We start from the raw sequence: 20,984 nt of genomic DNA, 5'->3' as shown, positions 1-20,984 counted from the left end.
AAAACAATATCATTATGGCAAAATGTACTTTTCTTGACTCACGTTTTAAAACGAAAGGATTTAGTAATGAAGATAATATAAAAGAAATTAAAAGGAATATTCAGGACGATATAATATCCATAATCAGAAAAAATCAACTACATGATAAAATCATCGAATCTGGACCTGATATTACGATGGATTCTGAACAAATTCCCGATCATACATTGAACTCAATCAAGAATGATGACCCTATTTGGCAAGATTTTGATAGGGCGGTTAAGAATTCATTTAGCACCACTAATTCAAATCCTACCGCCACAGCAATGGCAGAACTAAGAATGTATTTGGATGATGCAATCTTGAACCGCAAGGAAGATCCCCTTATCTGGTGGAAAGATCGACAAAAAACATACCCTTGGTTGTCCATATTAGCAAGAAAATATTTAAGCATTGTTGCGACATCTGTTCCTTGTGAGCGTATATTTTCAAAGGCTGGACAAGTGATAACTGAACGGAGGAATAGACTTAAGTCAACAAATGTTGAGAAAATATTGTTTTTACATTGTAATAAAAATATCTTATAATATTATTATTTATTATGTTGTTGTGCGATCTTCCTGAGTTGTTGAGAAACGTGACAACCTCGCTAGACATTTCCGCAAGACCGCCTACCACGTCGTTAAGAAAGAACGACCAGATTCGCCTGCAAGCTCGTGCCATGAGTAGTTTAAAAACGTATAAGTTGTCTTTTGTTACCGAAAATAAATAATTTAAATAATACAGTCCACTTATTAACTTAATTTGAACTGGTGACAAACGGAAACAGTGGATCATTCATCCAGAGAATTCCACTACCCGCACAGTTGTGCTATTAGTAGTGTTTTTCGTTCGAGTTTAATGTTCAAAATATGTTTGCCAATGTTTACAAAAAAAAAAATAATTAAAAAAAGTAATAATCATATTCCCATTTCTTTATTACCTTTGTTAATCATAAAAATGTTATCCGAATCTGTTCTTCTCTTCAAGAATTATATCGGCCTGAAGTGTAATTTAATGGAAGTAACTAACGGGTCCGAAGTAACGAGTCTTAAAACCTAAAGTAACTAATTGGTCCAAGTCCTTAAAAGTAACGATACTTTCCATCACTACTAAATATAAGTTAAGTATACAGGGTGTCCCGTGACTCGACCGACAATACCTTTGCCATGTCTAGGTGTTCTATGAGTCATTCTGATGACAAAAGGTCAGAGCCACTACACATATAGGTAAATTCTTTTTTGCTTTGGAAAAATTAGATATGCAACAAACAACTTTTACTGTTCATTATTAGGCTTTTCATATTTTCTTGTATATCTCTGATACAAAAACGAATTGACCTATGGTTGCTATAATTTTGTTCATCAGAATAACTCTTTAGAACCCTTTGTCTTGGTATACCTTTGTCTGTCGAGTCACGGGACACCCTGTATATTTGTAGTTAGTAAAAGTTAAGATTTGTTTTTATTTTTTATTTGTTCATTAATTTATTTTAGATGTATTTTTTAATTACATATTTTTTCCCTGCATTTTATATGCAAATAATGTGAAATACTAAAAGATCTGTTTTAACAGGAATATGTTTTATTATACCATAAATAATAATTTAAAATTAGTGGTTTAGTAATATTTTTTATACCTTTACTGCTACGGCACTAAGTCGTATTCGTAAGGCAAAACCATTTTGTTGACCGCTCTCGACAAGGATTTTGAAGAATCAAAACTTTTTACTTTACGTTTAACTTAATGTTATTTACCTGAAAGTAACTTTTATTTGGTTGGTTTGGATTTTCATTAATGACTTATTTTTAAACTTTAAGATCTGTTATAGGTATATGCCAGTGCAGAAAGGAGATTTATTTATTCATGTGCAGAGTTACTTTTCATAATGTGACAAGCTGTGGTGCCTTTATTTTTGTGTTTAGAATAAAATTTCTTATATGAAAGTTATAGGTATTTTGTATTCATGCTGTCTGACAAAAACACCAAGAACAATGAAATTAACAAAATCTACCTTTTTAAATGACACTGGAAAATGTTATTACATAAATAAACCGCTTTCCTGCATTTCTTCCGTTTCAAAGACGAAAATGTCATTGCTTTACCTATGTATTTTTGAAATGACAAAATGCAGCCAATTTATTTATGTAAAATATATGCAGAGTGTTCGTTTGGAAAAACGTATATTCAGGCGAATTTCTTGATTTGCCATCTACGTTTATTTTTTTATTGACAGCACGTATAAAATATTTATGCAAATATCTTAACTTTTGTATAAGTTTTTTTTCTAAATTGAAAAATAAATAATAAACAACCTCAGCTTGTCACATTATAGAAACTAACCCTGTAGAAATGGAAACGATGCTATAACGATTTTTACACCAGCATGTGTCGATACTGGTTAGACACAGTTTCGGTTTAATGTCGTAGCCAAAACGAAAATGTTCTATAAAGAAACGTTAGGAAAACGTCCTAGATTAAACATAACCGTTTCATAATCGGTTGTACGTTTGTAAGTTAACACAGGTTTGTTACAGATTCGTAACGGAGTCAAAACTAAAAAGGAACATTTTTAACGTAACAGGGAGAATGTTGAGTTGAGGGACATATAACGAACGTTTAAACTTAAAAAAGATGTAAATGTGTCAAATAAATAACGAAACAAAGAAAAATAGAAACTAAATTGTATTGAAACAACGACGTTATTTTGTTTAGTGGGTATATTAGGGAAAAATGGGATATTGTTGGCATTACTGAAACTTGTTTAACCCCGAATATTGCTGATGATTTTTTACTTATAAATGGATATAAACTTATTAGACGAGACCGTAGTGAGGGACGTGGTGGTGGTATATTAGTTTATATAAAAACAGAACTCCTGCATAGGGTTGTCAGTAATTTTCTACCCAATCATGCCGTACAAGTTTGGTTTTCAGTTAGAGCTAATCAGATCAAGACTGTATTTGGGGTGATCTATAGACCACCTAACACCCAGGGTCTGTCGGATTTTTTTAACGAATATGAAGAAAATGTGTCTTGCTTTTTATCGGATCAATCTGGCTATTTGTACAGGTTTGCAATTTACACGGGAAAAGTAGGAGATAAAACTGAGAAAACCCTAGGAGAAAGAGTGATCAAAGACTTAATAAAAGGCTTAGAACATAAAAATCATTGTCTATTTATAGACAATTATTTCTGTTCATACAGGTTACTACTGGATCTTAAAAACGATGCCATCTAGACATGTGGTACAGTTCTTTCCAACAGAAAAAATATTCCACAGATGAGAGCAGATAAAGAACTAAAACGGGGAGACACGGACTAGAAAATGCGTGACATTGGTTTGTCAATTTTTAAGTGGAAAAACAAAAGAAGCGTGCATTTATTATCTAACTACCACGATCCTCATATTTTCTCGACTTCGACTTCGAATCGAAAATCGAGAAATGGGCAAGTCGAAGATATTGTCACGTTAAGGGTTGGTTGAGGGGGAAGAATACTCAGGTTTCCACAGGTAACCCACTCTTTATTACGTAATAGTGCCTTAATCTCTAGACGATAATCTTACCCCCAGATGGCTAAGATGGCGGGGATCATGACGTGGTCTGGCTTCTAGGCAAAGGTACACGGAGGGCAACGCTTTAGCGGTGGTGAATGAACCCTAGACTTAGGTCCGAGGGCATTCACCGAGCCGGCAAAGACGCGAAGAGCCTAACAAAGGGAGGTAAGCTGGAACGGCAACTCGTGCTGCGCGTCCACACTAATTCCTTTGTTAGGGCTGATCTAGGGTGTGGCACTTGGTCACCTACTGCTCCACTTTTAAGTTGCACAATAGGCGTACCCAGACTAACCCGGAGATCAGTCAGTGACTTCCCTCTGGGGAAGACCCCAGAGTTCGGTAATCTGTACGTGCTTTTGGTGCAGTATTTATACCCACATCATGACCCCAATTCGCCAATATTGCTGACACAAACATTGTACTGGGGGAGACCGGGGCAACTTAGGGTAACGGCGCCTAGTGTAATCTTTATGTTACATGCCCCTCCCCTAGAAAGTGTTCGCCCCGAACACTAAAAGCGAAACTTATACATAAAGTCTACATATACTAATGTTAATCTTAAATGCTATAGGGTGTATAAAGGTGGTGGAACGAGTCCTTTATTTCTTCACCAGATTACAATATAATAGCTTAATATAGTAGAGATAGGGGTGTACTTTAAAATATCACAAATGTTACATTGGGTCACCTTTCAACCTTGCTGTTGCGTCTATCTTATTGCCTTCCTTATTAAGCGAAATTCCGTAAAATTGCTCATTGTACCCTTCTTTGGCACCATCGTCTAAGTGGAAACGCTTCACCTAGGCTTCATCTCATCGTAGTGCCTTCTCTTGGCACTGTATTCTCTAAGCGGCAAACTTCATCGCTTAGCTTCATTTCTTCATATTCTGTCCTTTTGCGTGCTCCTTTAGCACACCTATCCTTGGACATGTATATTTCTTCCTAAGTAACGTCAGCCCATTTGGAGATGCTTCTTCAGCTCGACTTATTAAAGACTTCGGGTGCACACGGGTGTAAGTAGAACCGTCGTGGCGGGACCCATCTGAAGATGTCGGCTTCTCCAAGACATAAGGCTAGTTCGCTTTTCAACAAGGCTGTAGCAGTTGATCGATAGACGCAACAAGATTGCCAGGTTGACCCTAAAAAAATAAAATAAGATTCCAATTATCACTTTGTTTACCATTCATCTCTTAAAACATAAATAAAACCTTTATGTAAACAAGTACACTTTGTTGTTGTAACCTAGAACTTCATAATTGCACGAATTTGCTAGGTCATCAAATACCTACACTTAGGTCAGGGATCGCGACACTGGCCTAGAAATCAAGATATTGTAAATAAATTATTTCGCTAACTATACACTTATTCTATGAAACCTAATTAAGAAAATTTGCTTTTTACGATACACAATATAATACCCAAAATAATGTGCTGCTATGCACTAAAAATGTTGCGCTATGGTTGCCTTCTTAGAGCGTCCTACAGGCCCCTCTTGACATTGCCCTACTCAGTTCAAGCAACTGTGGACCTGCAGGCTAGCCCTTTTTCTTCCACAACCTATCATTCTGTTTTCGCTATGTTTCTTCCTGGCCATTGTCTTAGCTTATCTTCTTCCACTTGAGCTTCTGTACCTTATTCGAAGCGGGCTGCCAGATTTTGTGGACCTAGAAGTGTACCGTCTTCAATCATTCCCTTTTTCTTTGTGCCCTTGTTTAACGTGTGTCTGCGAGGGTGTGTCTGCTAATGTGAGGATTAACAGACGGGGATCCAACGAGGCGCCTCCACCATGTCACGTTAAGGGTTGGTTGAGGGGGAAGAATACTCAGGTTTCCACAGGTAACCCACTCTTTATTACGTAATAGTGCCTTAATCTCTAGACGATAATCTTACCCCCAGATGGCTAAGATGGCGGGGATCATGACGTGGTCTGGCTTCTAGGCAAAGGTACACGGAGGGCAACGCTTTAGCGGTGGTGAATGAACCCTAGACTTAGGTCCGAGGGCATTCACCGAGCCGGCAAAGACGCGAAGAGCCTAACAAAGGGAGGTAAGCTGGAACGGCAACTCGTGCTGCGCGTCCACACTAATTCCTTTGTTAGGGCTGATCTAGGGTGTGGCACTTGGTCACCTACTGCTCCACTTTTAAGTTGCACAATAGGCGTACCCAGACTAACCCGGAGATCAGTCAGTGACTTCCCTCTGGGGAAGACCCCAGAGTTCGGTAATCTGTACGTGCTTTTGGTGCAGTATTTATACCCACATCATGACCCCAATTCGCCAATATTGCTGACACAAACATTGTACTGGGGGAGACCGGGGCAACTTAGGGTAACGGCGCCTAGTGTAATCTTTATGTTACAATATATTGTCTCCGTATTTTATTGGACTATAACATGAATATGGATTTTGTGGATAAATTGGATCAACTTAAGTCCAACTTTGGATTAGATCGACGAAGTCGTAAATGTATTTTTTTCATTTTATTGACATTTGTGTAGTGAACTCATATATATTTTTCAAACAAAATCGGCAACAGATAAAGATTTCAGAAGAGCCGTAGTCAGTGGACTAGTTGCCGAGAAACTACTAGGGTTAATTCTCCACTGTGTATTAAAAAGCATAAAGCAACCGTGTCTTCGGAAATTAGATTGGAAAGTTCTGCCCATCAGCCAGAAACAAGCACCAGAAGACGCTGTGCATTATGTAGCACTAAGGCGAATCAAATACGAACATAGTGGACCTGTTCAGCATGCAAAGTACCGTTGTGCTTGTCAAACTCAAAAAGAGAACATGTTTTCAACAATACCATCAGAAGGTAAGATAATTAAATAAATATATACGTTTTTCGTTAAAAGTGAGAATAACTTTCAGGCATAGTGCTATTAAATTTGTACCACCCCCACCATTTTACTAAGTGTAAGATTAAGTTCAAAAAAGAAAAATAAGTTATATTTTGTTGCATTTTGTCCAATAAACGTATTTAATTAAGAAAATTATGACTATTTTTACGTGCAACATGGGTCAAAAAGAGCAATTTTTGTTCATGCCTCTAAGGGATATGTTGTACAGGGTGATTGACTGAATTTTGACCACCCCCTTAACTTTCTTAATTTTGATTTTAGCAAAAAACGTTAAATACAAAACCAGTAGATATTTAGGTCTACTTTATTTTTAGATAAACAGTTATTATACAGGGTGTCCCAAATTTGAGTAATAAACCAAACTTATGTTTTTTTAAATACGATAACCTACTTTTTATCCGATATTTGAATTCTACCTCAAATTCTAGGCCTAATTGATGTAAAATGTCTGTATCGATATTCAAATGTTTTCGCAGCAGAGTCCTTGATTGATTGAATTTTAACCACCCCCTTAACTTCCGTATTTTTGATTTTAGTAAAAAAACTAGTTGTAGCAACAGTTATAGATATTTGGGTCTACTTTTACTCTCATATAAACAGTTATTATACAGGCTGTCCCAAATTTGAGGAACTAAATTAAACTTTAATCACATAGTCGAGGAAACATTGTTAAATTAACAGATGCTGCGGAAACAGTTGAATATCGATACAGACATTTTACATCAATTCCTAAAATTTGACGTAGAATAAGATATCGGATAAAAAGTTGGTCATTGTGTTTAAGAAAACATAAGTTTGGTTCGTTACTAAAATTTGGGACACCCTGTATAATAACTGTTTATCTAAGAATAAAGTAGACCTAAATATCTTCTAGTTTTGTATTTAACGTTTTTTGCTAAAATCAAAATTAAAGAAGTTAAGGGGGTGGTCAAAATTCAACCAACCAACGACGCTGCTGCGGAAACAGTTGAATATCGATACAGACATTTTACATCAATTAGGCCTAGAATTTGACGTAGAATTCAAATATCGGATAAAAAGTTGGTCATCGTATTTAAAAAAACATAAGTTTGGTTTATTACTCAAATTTGGGACACACTGTATAATAACTGTTTATCTAAAAATAAAGTAGACCTAAATATCTACTGGTTTTGTACTGACAATGTTTTTTTGCTAAAATCAAAATTAAGAAAGTTAAGGGGGTGGTCAAAATTCAATCAATCACTCTGTACAAACAAAATGAACAAGAAACCATCTCGATCACAGATTTCAAAAAATCCGTCGTAAAATATGTAACATCTTATAAACATCAAACAACAACATTGAACATTATTGATTCAAACATTAAAAACGCGTTTTTTTTTAAGTTCTAATAATAAACATTCTGGCTCATTCTTAGAAAACACACGTGATATAAGGTTGATTCTTCGATATAAATCGGAACTGGGCAGACACAAAAAGTTAATTTTGCAGTAGGATGTTAATCAGTTGGAAAATGAATTGTACGTTTGATAGATATTAATGACTGATTGCTGGTCTGGTTCAATTCCAATGTCAACTTCTGCACAGTTACTCAGTTCGCCATGCGTAGATTGACATTTAAAGGAATGACAATTCTTTTAATACATCCCCATTTAGTCGGACATTAAATAAAAATTATGCGGCCAAATATTGTGGATAGAACAATGCTGCATATGACATAACAGCAAATAAAACTACACACAACCCGCGCCCCAATCTTTAGTTTATTAGTAAAATAAATAGGAATTCCAGCGTTCCCCTGTACCACTTTTTATGCATCACGCTTCCCCGGGAGAATACCTGAAACAAAGAAAATAATATTACGACAAGAACATAAAATAATTTAACCGATTTCAGCTGAATACCTAAAAAAAATCTAAAACTTTTCATTACATCCGGAGATTTCCGACAAAAACCGAAAAAGTAAAATTTCTATTTGTTTTTTACCATTTTATTAATGATTATTTTGGACTCAACGAATTTGTAACCTGTATACAGGGTAATTCAAATTCGACCCTCACCATTGGGATCTCAGAAACTATAAGATATACGAAAAAGTCTAAATTGGGGCAAAGTTGCGCAATTTAAAGCTGAACCAAATGCCGTTTTAAAAATTTAGATTTTCCGAGTACTTCCGAATTTATCCGAAAAAAACTGAAAATTTGATTTTTTGTTTTTATTTATTTCTAACCTTATTTGAAGAGATATCCCAAAACTAAAAGCATCTTTTCATTGCCACTTTTCTCCAGCTATTCGATGATGGATTCAAATTTGCCACACATCATCAACTTTCTTTCTTATGGGCTCCATATTCGATTTTTAGCCCACCAAATAGTACGTTTTATTCTGATTTTAGTAATATATAATAAGTTATGATTTGCTTCATAAATGGCAAAATAATTCAATAAAAACGAATTTTACTTAGTTTGCTTTGAGTTAATGGGACGTTTTATGAAATGTCATAATTTGACAGTACTTGTCAAACACGAAAATTCGGACGATCATTAAAGCAAGTCAAGCATAGTTAAAAATGTATCTAGAAAAGAAACCGCCGCACAAAATGTTATTATTATACAAGCTATGCTGAACTATTTAGGTTAATCAGAAGAAGAGATTGGTTAGCATTATCTGTAACTTAAACCGCTCATTTATATTTTCAAGAAAAATATCATCATTTTAGGAACTTGATTTTATTCCAAACTTCATTTTTTTATAATGTGAAGTGCAAGTTTATAGTTATTTATACAGCAAGTGACTTAAACCATGTTTTATCCACGAAAAGAACATAGGTCCACGAGCGTAGCAAGTGGCTTATGTTCTTCGAGTTAATACACCGGTTTGTCACGTGTTTTATACAGTATTTTCTTAAATTTCGCCAAAATTTTAAATTATATTAAAAAAAAAACTAAAATTACAGTTTTATTAAATTTGCACTGCACATGTAGATGTTACATTGATGATTTTGTTTACAACTGTAAATAAGCGAATTTCATTCAGAGTAACTTAAATTTTTTTTTAAACATCTAGTGAATAAAAAATGTTTAAATATTTGCTAATAATAGGACGAAATTTAATAAAATAATTTAATATTGGATTTTGAAAAACACCAAATCACAACAATGTTGAATTACTGATTACAGTTGGCTTGCTATCATATTATTAACTAGTATTGTGATGTAGCTTAAAATAATATTGCCTCGTTTTTCCTCATTGTGACTAAATGTTGTTGATTTGTGATTTGTGGAGTATGTTGAGGCCAACTGCGTGTGACAAGTACTACCAAGTAATCTTCATAAAACGTCTCATTAACTCATAGCTAACTAAGGTAAAATTAGTTTTTATTGAATTATTTTGTTATTTATGAAGCAAATCATAACTTATTATACATCACTAAAATCAGAATAAAACCTACTATTTGATGGGCTAAAAATCGAATATGGCGCCCATAAGAAAAAAGAAAGTTGATGATGACTGCCAAAAAACGAAACGTCGTGTGGCAAATTTGAATCCATCATCGACTAGCTGGAGAAAAGTGGCAATGAAAAGATGGTTTTAGTTTTGGGATATCTCTTCAAATAAGGTTAGAAATAAATAGAACACGCACGCTAGATGTAACAAGTCTTCCTGATCAATCAATCAATGAGTAAATTCAAAAATTCAATAATATACAGGGTGTGACATTATAAAACAAAGAAAATTTGGACTGTCATAGTTTTACAAGATACTTTTTGTAGCTACCCAAATAGTTTACTCTGATTAAAATAATCAAATCAACCTTAAGGTTAATTCCTATCTATCTGAGATATTATTTATAGAAAGGGAATAGCTTGAATAATTAAACTATCTAAAAATTCAGAAGAATTTACTTGGTTTTAAAAACACTGTAACCACACAAAGGTGTTTGCTTTATAATCATAGTACTCATAAGATGTATCATGCAAGCGGTGTCTTGAGTTCATCATTTGTACTCTCATGCAAACTACCTCATTATTACTATTACTTTAAACATGCTTTTAGATGACACTAAATATAATACATATTGATTTGACGTTCAATAATGCAATTTAGTAAAGTGAATAATGATGATTATTGTTGAGATTATTGTGTTAACATAAAACAATAATTAAAACTGCAATGCTTTTCATTTTAATGCCAATTTCAGTAAAAATAGTTAACACATTAAAACTTGCTCTTTTATGCACTGTTCTAATGTAGTACTTCTTGGTGGGTAATTTAAGCCTCGTTTAAGTCAATTTTTTTAAAAAAAGTTATGCTTTCTCACCCACATGAAAAAGTAGTGAAGTATTCAGCATATACCAGATACAGATCTGTAAGATAGGCCTAATTTGTTACATGAACTATACTTAAAAAATGCCAGATGAGAAAAATGTGTAGTAATGATGCATCCGCAGGGTTAAATACCTAGGTTGTTTGAAATTGGAATTGTAATCTTACTTGGACCAGCAGGCTCTATGTCCTTCAAAAAATATACATTTACTTGATTTTAGTGTATAATTTTCAACTATTATTGAAATATTGTATTAAAATTAAAAATATAACTATTTTAGCTGCATGAGAATCTGTTTGACATAACATAATAAAAACAAAAGCAAAGTGACAAATTCGAACTTTAGTTGACATAACAACAGATGGAAGATGACTTAATCAGCTGAATTTGTTTCCTCAAAGTAATAAGCCGCGTGACGTCACAGTAGGGTGCTCGGGCTGCACAATATGCACTTAAAACTTTATACATTATTTTTTACATTGAACAGTACAAACTAGAAATCTATTTTCACAGAATGTACACACTACTTTCCATCTGAGACCATATTTATAGAAAATGGTAAGCTCAAATAATCAAAATATCAAAAAATTGAAATTCATTAAGTATTGGATTGTTAAAAAAAACATTGCAGCTGCACAAATACAGGGTGTTACAAATTAGATGCATTAGCATTGCTATCTCAGAAAGTATAGTTGATAGAGCTTTAGTTAAATGGAGGCAAAGTTGCGCATTTTATTGCTAAATAATCTGGTAAAAAAAAATTAAAAAAGTTTCATTACATCCGGAGATATTCAACAAAAACAATTAATCAAATTTCTATTTTATTTTTTTACCACTTTATTATTGATTATTTTGGAAAATCAATTGCACCTTCTGGAGGCATTAATTTAAGCTATTTAAGAAAATAATGTTTGTATTTAGCTACAACGTTTCGTGTTTTAGATACCATCATTAACTTAATATTTTAAAATACGGACCTGGACTTTTGATTTCGTTTTTTTAGTAGCTACCAACCTACCGAAAATAATGATGTGCCACACTTGTCAAAAAATTATACCTAGTGTACTTAGGTATTTGTTTTTAAAAAAAAAAAATAATAATAAATAATTAACTAAAAACATACTTTATTTTTAATAAATGAAAAGTACCATAAGAAACTCTCGCTCTTTTTCGAAGGAGCAATGAACCTAATTATTAAATTATATAAAACTAAATTATCTACTCATTATGACAACATATCAATTTCAATTGCTTTAAAAAATCTTAAAATACCAAGTACATAATACGAGTACACTAGGTATATTTTTTGACAAGTATGACACATCATTAGTTTCAGAAGGTCTGTGGCTACTAAAAAACGAAATAAAAAGTTGAAGTCCGTACTTGAAAATTTGAAGTTGATGTTGGTATCTAAAAAAGTAACGTCTGAGCTGAAAACTAAAACTATTTTCTTGAAGAGCATAAAAAAGTGCCTCCAGAAGGTGCCATTGATTAACGAGGTAAAAAAATAAAATAGAAATTTGAGTTTTCCGGTTTTTGTCGGATATTTCCGGATGTAATGAAACTTTTTTGATTTTGTATTTTACCAAATTATTTAGCAATAAAATGCGCAACTTTGCTTCCATTTAACTAAAGCTCTATCAACTATACTTTCTGAGATAGCACCGCTAATGCATCGAATTTGTAACACCTTGTATGTTTGATTTACAATCATGGTACTAGATAAGCAAATTTTGTATCATGTAAGTAATTTCGTAGCCATCATTTGATCTGAAGAATTGACACATATGAATTAGATTATTACTGTTCCTTTAAACATGCATTTAGATAACATTACACATACAGTGCTTTTGTAACATGCATACTGCCTAAGTTTAATAAAATTAAAAAGACTACCTTTTCACAAAAATTCTCGGACTCCTATGTTTTTAATTTTATTAACCGCTGCTTGTGTTATATGAATTGGAATTATACAGGGCCCAAAAACTGGGTATTTAAAATATTTTTGATCTTTTAAATGACAACACTACTTTATTATTGTATAATGTGGAATCTAGAAACAAACAAATAGAAACAAAGTATTGTTCCATGCAACTTGTACCACAATTGTCCTGTAAATATTGATAATTTGAAACCAATAATTTTCCGTAAATCAGATTAACATCCCCAAAAATTATTGATGACATTTAAAAAAAAAATTAAAAAGATAATAAACCGTTTTGGTTTTTGGTTATTGTAACAGTCCATAGAGTTCATTTTGAACAGCTGATTTAATTTTTTTCGATTTTTTTATATAAAAGTTGTGGGACCTATAATTTTGAAAAGTGTATTTGACATTTGTTTAAAAACAATTGAATATCAGTATGGAGTATGTTGCATGAAATATGTGGAGAATTGTTTGTAGAATCCAAAATTTGGAAAAAGTACAGCCCACTTTATAGAGTGGATGTACCAGTGGGGAAATTTAGTTTAAGTATTAGTAGGTATTAGTATTCACTGTAAAAATTGAAGGTGATTATAAATGATAAGTTTATGGTTATATCGAAAAGTAGTAGTCCATATGCACACAGTGTAGTGAGTGTAAGTGAAAGCAAAACTCAGAGTCGATCTCCACAAATATATATTATTAAGTTGTTGCAGCCGGACATGAAAATTGTCCGGCTGCACCCTAGCCATGAAGTCCCACACGGTCACACTACCATAGTGACATAAAGGGGAAAGTCTCCCCCTATTTTAACCTGTTCAGTGTCCAACTTGTGAATGTCCACCGCGGTTTTTGGTGTGTGACGTCCCCTTCAGATAAACATGCAGTTTTGACATCATTCAACTTCCTTGGGTTTTGATTAAGTTTTTTCCCCCTTCAAGAATAAAAAACCAAGCAATCTCAGAACCAGAACTGGGTTTTTTGATCAAGGTTTTTTTCCCCTGTGTAGAATTAAAAAAACCACCTTAGTACAGGGTGCTGCATTTTCGATGGTTTTACGGGGTGCAGAGAAAACGGTAATAGATAGAAAAAAAGTAGCATACGTGTTCTGATCTCTTTTTCTGAGCTGAGATGACTGGCGAACAGTGGGCGGCGCAAACTTCTTTTGTTTCTAAGATACGGGGGCTTTTGAAAATTGGTTATTTTGGAACCTCTGAATTTCATTTGTTATTAAAGTTATCAAAAAAGGAAGAATGGTTTCCGGTAGAAGTTTTGACGTAAAATCCAATGGCGTAATCAGTTTTATTCTATTCCGTTTAGTTTCTGACATATGACAGTAAGTTACATTTTTTTAAATGGAAGATTCTATATATTTTTACGTCATTTAATTCTGTTGATTTTTACCTTTTCAACGGTGTATTACAACATATAAGTTTGTAGAGGTTAATCCTGTTATTTTAAAAAAAGGCCTTTGCTAAGCTAAAAAAAGGCCAATATCTAAAATACCAAAGAAAATCGGAAATCATATAAACAAACTAACACATCAGAAAATTAAATATTTTTAATAAATCTTATTAAAAAATCTAAGTTACAAACAGTTCTACCGTTACTTTAATAAGAAAAGTGGCCATTTCTATTTTCTACTATTTTTAAGGGAGAAGTTAAAAAAACTGTTTATAAACGACATGTAACATGTTAATATGAACATAGCCAAATTTTGTTTCGACTGTGGGTATTTTTATACATATTATTTAGCGCTTTTTTGTTAAGGAAACGCTTTTTTTCTAATTACCAAGAATAACGTTTACAAACTTATATGTTTTAATTCACCGTTGAAAAAGTAAAAATCAACAACAACAATTAAATAAACTAAAAATATATAGGGTGTTTCATTTAAAAAAATATAACTTACTGTCATATGTCAGAAACTAAACGTAATAGAAAAAAACTGACTATGCCATTGGATTCTACGTCAAAACTTCTCCCGGAACCGCTTTTCCCTTTTTTGATAACTTTAATAGGAAATGAAATACAGAGGAGGTTCCAAAATGACAAATTTTCAAAAGCCCCCGTATCTTAGAAACAAAAGAAGTTTGCGCCGCCCACTTTTCGCCAGTCATCTCAGCTCAGAAAAAGAGATCAGAACACGTATGCTACTTTTTTTCTATCTATTACCGTTTTCTCTGTACCCCGTAAAACCATCAAAAATGCAGCACCCTGTACATCTGGGTTCAGCTGTCCCCCCTTGTAGAATGACAGCCAGCAGACTAGTGATCTAGTTAAGCCTCTGAAGATGGGTGTCTGAATACACCCGAAACATGTTAGGCAGATAACAACTTATTAATATATATTTGTGGAGATCGACTCTGAGTTTTGCTTTCACTTACTTTATGGTTATAGTTTAGGTTATTACATGACATATAGACTGACAAGTGCCAGCACATAAATAGTAAATATTAAATAAAAAGTTGTAGCTTGTAGCTGCAATCCTTTTTCTTTAAGCCAGAACCCAAAACAAAAACAAAAAAGTTAATAAAATAATGTACCTAAAAACTATCACTTTCGCGATAATATTTATCTGTCAATGCCAGGTTAACCATACTGCAGGTGCGAAAAAGGCAAAAAGATTTAATTTTAGTATTAGCCATAAAAAATGTTGGTTTTTAAGTGAATTCAGTAATAACTAATACTAAATTTAAATTATTTTTTTTATAAACTTCTTCGGTCATAAGCATTGATTCTATTCTTAGTCCTAATATTAATACTATAACTAAAATTAAATTTTGTTTTATAAACTAGGCTTTTAAGTCCTTTCCATTTCATCAAATTTATGCAGTATGTACTTTACAAAGACATTGTATAATACATATTAACTCAATGTTGAGCAATGCCGTTTACTAAAGTGTATAATGATAATTATTAAACATAAAACAATTATGAATACTGCATTGGTTTTTATTTGAATGTTAATTTAAGTAAAATCAATATACTGACCTTAAAACTTGCTTTTTTATTCACTGTTCTAATGTAAGTAGTTGAACCCGAGATTGAACCCATTGCACACCATTTCACTCTTCAACTTGATTGATATGTTGCAATCTTCTTAGTGGGTAATTTGTTCTTCGCTTAGGTCAATTTCTTCATAAAAGTTATATTTTCTCATCCACATGGAAAAGTAGTGAAGTATTCAGCATATACAGGATACAGATCTGTGAAATAGGCCCAATTTGTTAGTTGAACCACCCTTAAAAAATTGTCAGACTAGACAAATTTTTAGTAATGTATACAAGTGATGCATCAGAAAAGATTATATAGGTTAGGTATGAAATTGCCTAATTGTCATTGTAATCTTACCTGGGCTAGCAGGCGTTGTGTGCATTATGACCATTGAAAAATATACATTTCATTGAATTTAGTGTATAATCTTCACCAATTATTAGACTATTGTAATAAAAATACAATTATTTTAACTGCATGTTAATTTTTTTGACACAACAAAACAAAAACCAAAGCCAAGTGACAACTTGGCATTTGACTTTGACATCACAACCAGGGTTGGGGCTGTCGTAAATTATACATTTGCGACATACATTTGCTACCGTCGCAAATGGTATTTGCGACATGGAGATTTTGCAACATTTGTGGCAACCTGGACGTGGCGTTAGAGGAAAGTCCTTTGTTTATGTTTATTACTTATTATACTTTTTGTCTATTATTATGTTATAATTTTAAATTTTCTATCGTTTCCCAAAGTGATAGTGTAGAATTATGTTAGGTCATTAAATAGTCAGGATCTTACTTCAAAATTTTAGGTAACAGGGCTACAGGCTACAGCATCTGAATGTGAATAACCATAACCAATGGTAACTAGTAAGGGGTACAGTGAAATAATAAAGATGTAATGCTAATATTTATGTCTTATTGATGAATAATAAATGGAAAAAAGGTACAGATGTCGGGACGAAAATGAGAAGACTTTTCATTGTTTTCAATTCAAATAATTAAACAACTTCTATTAACAGGTTTGCTTCTTTGGAAGCTTTACGTCTTTGTTGGAATTCGGTAACGATAATAAATTGGCATGAGTCGACAAATTTGTGTTTTGAATTATTTCTGAAAAAATTGTCTTAGTTTTAAAATAGAAAAAATCAACCTCTTTTCTAATGACATCTTCCGCTTGAAATTCAACGTCTGAAATTTCACCTATTACGCTATGTTGAGCTTCAAACTCATTATAAATGTCTTCAAAAAGCGGGTTTTACACCAAAAATTTGATGTTCAAGAAATATGACATATAAATTTGATCAAATTTTGCCTCAAATTAATTCGTCTTCTTAAGCAGGTTTTACACCGCGCTTTGATGTCAAAGAAATTCATGAATTTATTCATGAAGCTGCTTCAAGGACAAATTTTACCAGTGTAAAACAAAATTTTATGTCAAATTTACCTTCAAATACTTTTACTTCAAATTTTTCACCAAATAGGACAGGTTCTATTTTCATCCAACTTATTTGATCAAACTTGCCGTTTTGCGTAATGCCAACTGCCAACAGATAAAAACGAAAAGTAAAGTGAGGTTAAAATCAGAGACTGATTATTAGTGTTCAGTTGAAGCTGCAGAATTCAATACATAAATACAGTATTCAAGGCGATTATGAGATTTCAAAATATTCAAAAAACCAGAAAAATAAGAAAACAAAGTAGGAATAATCTTCTTGGTTGGCCAAACTGTTTTCATTGACAGCTTTGACATAAAAGTTTGATAGGTGTAAAACGAAATCACATTATGCTTCACGAAATTCATGAATTTATTTGATGCATAAAATTTGATCAAATAAATGTGTCCAATTTCTTTGAAGTAAAACTTTTGGTGTAAAACCTGCTTTAGACCTCCAAGTTTTGTTTTTACACCAAATAAAATTGTATGTCAAAGCAATTCAGAACTGTCAACCGTCAGTTTAGCCAACATACCCGATTTCCCTGCCTTGAACCTTGAGCCCGATTCCTGAAACTTTAGTTTAGAGGTTAAAAACACGTTGTTTTGTTTACGTGATTTACAATGTTTCGTGTACAGGAACACCCTAAAATACGAGCCGCCAGATTAAAACGAAAAAAGAAGGCACTAGTTGCTATAATTACTGCTGCTAGTGCTTTAATGGTTATATCAGAACCAGCAAAAATTAAAAGAAAATGGTGGGTGAGACCCTGGCTGCAAGACAGAGGAAGCAAAGCGGGATTGAAAATGTTAGAAGAGTTTCGGGAAGACCCTGCCCAATTCAAACAATTTCTAAGAATGACTGAACACACTTTTGATAAATTACTCAATTGGGTAAAGCCTTTAATTGAAAAGCAAGACACTAACTATAGGGAGGCGATTAGTGCAAGAGACAAACTGATAGGTTTTTAGCAACAGTAGAAACATATAGAAGTCTAATGTACAACTTCCGAATTCATGAATCTACAATTTCACCTTTTGTGCCTGAGATATGCAGAGCAATTTATTCCCTATTAAAGGATGACTATTTGAAGGTAAGTAATTTCAAATCATATATAAAAGGCTTATTTGATTTTTCACTCTATTTGTTTCTTTAGATGCCCAATACACCTGCTGACTGGCTCAATATTGCAAAGGAGTTTGAAGATAAATGGGATATTCCAATTGTTTGGCCCCTAGAAATGAAGGGTCAATGTATTATACTGTTCTCGCGGAGTGAGTTTACCCGTGCGTCACGAAGGCTACGTCATTTATAATCATATGAATCAAATCAAGTTTTCGTCAACAAACCTGTTGTGTTCATATTATAGAAAAAGGCGTGTCTAAAGCTTCGTCACGTTTAAAATTTTACGTATATTGTCAGTCAGAAAGTAGAGATCTTTGGCTGCAAATTTGCACTAAAACAACCTTATACCAAAGCAAATCAAAAATATCTTGACCGAACTAACATTTTTTATTTATGTGAAGTCTCCGTTTGGATCATAGAATTCCGTCTAAATTTGAAACCTAATTTATTTACCAAAATTCGCAGAGATGTATCACCAATATGTAGTATTTCTTTAACTAAGCTATTGATTTAGGTTCTGGATGGTTACATGTTTCTCTAAAATAAATACAACAAATTAAAAATTCAATAAGACATTCTGAGTGATGCTGTAGTATCTCATATCTTATTTTCAGGTTGCAATCCACTAATTTTATTTTAAACCCGCTGGAAAAATTTTAGACGCTTATTTTATTTTTTCTATGACTTTATTATTAATATGTTTGAAGAAATTTTTATGAAAAATCTATAATGCAACCTAAAAATCTCAGTCTCTGTAAACAATGAAATGTTAATAGATGTTTCTTACAAAAGTAGATATATTTTACTATTATTAACATACTATCGTACATATCATATAATGTATTTCGAACATCCATTTTAATGCTTTCAGATAAATCAGTGTCTTGACCAGTCGATAACGTCTCGATGTAGGTTTTCTAGGTGAGGAAATCATAAAATTTTGCGGGAAATTTTCAAAGCAGCTGCAACCTTCTAGTATCAAAAAAATACATCAGTAAAAATATGTAAGGTCTTAAAATTTCTTATTTTCTTCCTGAACAGATGATAAAGCTTCTAAAGGTCCTCCATTAGTTTTTTCCAATTCAAAATATTCACAAAGGTTAAGAATTAACTGCTGGGCTTGTCTGTAGAGAATTTATCCAGGCATTTTCTAAAAAAATACTGTAATAGTAAGTAATTCCTAATTTAGGAAAAACCAAATGGCTAAATAAAAATCATAATAAACACTCCCACTTTTTTTTTCAAAACAGGTTAGTAATTGTGCCAACTTTGGTTAGATCGTGACAGCCGACATAAAAAAAATAATAGTATATTATTCAACGAGCTTTTTATGATAGCCATTAATCCCTAAGGGAGATGTTTACGTCACGAGCCGCAGGCGAGGGACGCAAATCTCCCGTGGGATTAATGGCCATAAAAAACGAGGATAATACTATACTTTGTCCACGACCACTGTCCATTACCACTAATGCCAAGTGCAGGCAAATTAGAAGTTGATACTCTTTTATGTAGATAATAAATAATATAGGTAATCTCTCAAATCCGCCATAACAACTGAAATGTCAAACTCGATACGATTAGTATCGCGTTTAGAATGGCCGTCGGTGTACAAGTCGTGACAGAATTTGGGAAAAAATGGATCACGTGAACAATTTATTTACATAACTATATGGTGGCATGTGACAAAGGCCACGGTGCGCACACCAGCCCTATTTCTGAACGCACCCCCAGCGTTGCCGCCTACGACCACAAGGGCACTGACGTTGTCAATGTCAACTTAAAAAACCGCAGAACTAAGGACGGTCATACACCAAAAATATTTCAAATATAAATTATGGAATTTACCTAACGATTTGGCAAACTCCTCTACTGTGTTATTGCGGTGTTGTTAAGAAAATGGTATTCTGAATTAGCAGTAATTGCAAAGACATAAGTGGATGTCTACTTGCAAGAAATACCGCATATCCCATGTTTTATGCTTGGTGTGCAACCACCTTTAGGTCGAGAGGGAATAATGATCATTATTCCTCTTCATTAATCCCTCTGACGCTATATGACCTTCATTTAGCTTCTGTCAACACGCTGAATATTGGTACATTATTGGTTGGTCGTGGACAAAAATATTATTAATATTATGAAAGTACTTACAGTATGTTAAAAGCGTAGAAACAATAGCTCTTAAAAGAACTGTGGTGGTGTGGTAAATAGAAAACTTTATAAATAATTAACAACACGAAGAAACGGAAAATAATTAATAGTAAACAAATGAAATAAATTTCGATGGTTGTCAAACTGACAATGACTGAAATAGAAGCGCTAATCAGTAAATGTTTTTTTTTTTGGAAGACATTCACTTAGATATTTACCCTTTCTGAAGTGAACAATAGACAAGGATGAAGTCAATAATGCATGTCTACTTCTAAATCACAGGGGGATGACGCACGGGTAAACTCAGTCCGCGAGAACAGTATGTAATTTGCTAGTGATTTGCTTGTTGGTTAATTTTTGGGACATGTGTGCATTGTATTGTTTTGTTTTTCAAGTAGCATTATCGCTAAATAAATACTATTATGATATTAATACTCAAATTTACAAAACATGCACAAAATGTGAGAATTGAAATTATTAAACGAACTAAACATTTCAGAGCCCTGACGTACAAGAACAGAGGTATAAGCACAAAAACTGCAACTAAAATATACAAATCTATTTGCAGACCTCTACTCGACTACGGACACATACTAAGAGTTAAT

General features: G+C 33.2%; 3 long non-coding RNA genes across 4 annotated transcripts in view; 2 read left to right on the top strand and 1 right to left on the bottom strand.

Moving 5' to 3' along the window:
• LOC145738457 (uncharacterized) overlaps positions 1–8,048 on the top strand; it is a 404,307-nt gene extending 396,259 nt beyond the window's left edge. Inside the window, exon 3 of the long non-coding RNA XR_014180758.1 lies at positions 7,911–8,048. This is a non-coding gene — a long non-coding RNA (uncharacterized LOC145738457). The remainder of the gene's footprint in view (positions 1–7,910) is intronic.
• Positions 1–16,442, bottom strand: part of LOC145738452 (uncharacterized) — a 165,479-nt gene extending 149,037 nt beyond the window's left edge. Inside the window, exons 1-3 of one of the 2 annotated variants that reach the window (XR_014180753.1) lie at positions 16,025–16,432; positions 15,665–15,879; positions 5,405–8,258 (exon numbers count right to left, since the gene is read on the bottom strand). This is a non-coding gene — a long non-coding RNA (uncharacterized LOC145738452). Of the gene's footprint in view, positions 1–5,404; positions 8,259–15,664; positions 15,880–16,024 lie in introns of those variants that run through there. The other variant, XR_014180754.1, reaches the window with a different exon arrangement.
• Positions 16,443–17,018: 576 nt separating this feature from the next.
• LOC145738456 (uncharacterized) lies at positions 17,019–20,811 on the top strand. The gene is made up of 2 exons (XR_014180757.1): positions 17,019–18,199; positions 18,263–20,811. It is a non-coding gene; the product is annotated as an uncharacterized LOC145738456 (long non-coding RNA).
• Positions 20,812–20,984: the final 173 nt, after the last annotated feature.

Source organism: Ips typographus, linkage group LG15, assembly GCF_016097725.1.
Source record: "Ips typographus isolate SLU linkage group LG15, UJ_Ityp_2.0, whole genome shotgun sequence".
Classification (NCBI taxonomy): Eukaryota; Metazoa; Arthropoda; class Insecta; order Coleoptera; family Curculionidae; genus Ips; species Ips typographus.
Note: the sequence above shows the minus strand (reverse complement) of the source record. Positions and strands in the feature narration are given on the sequence as shown.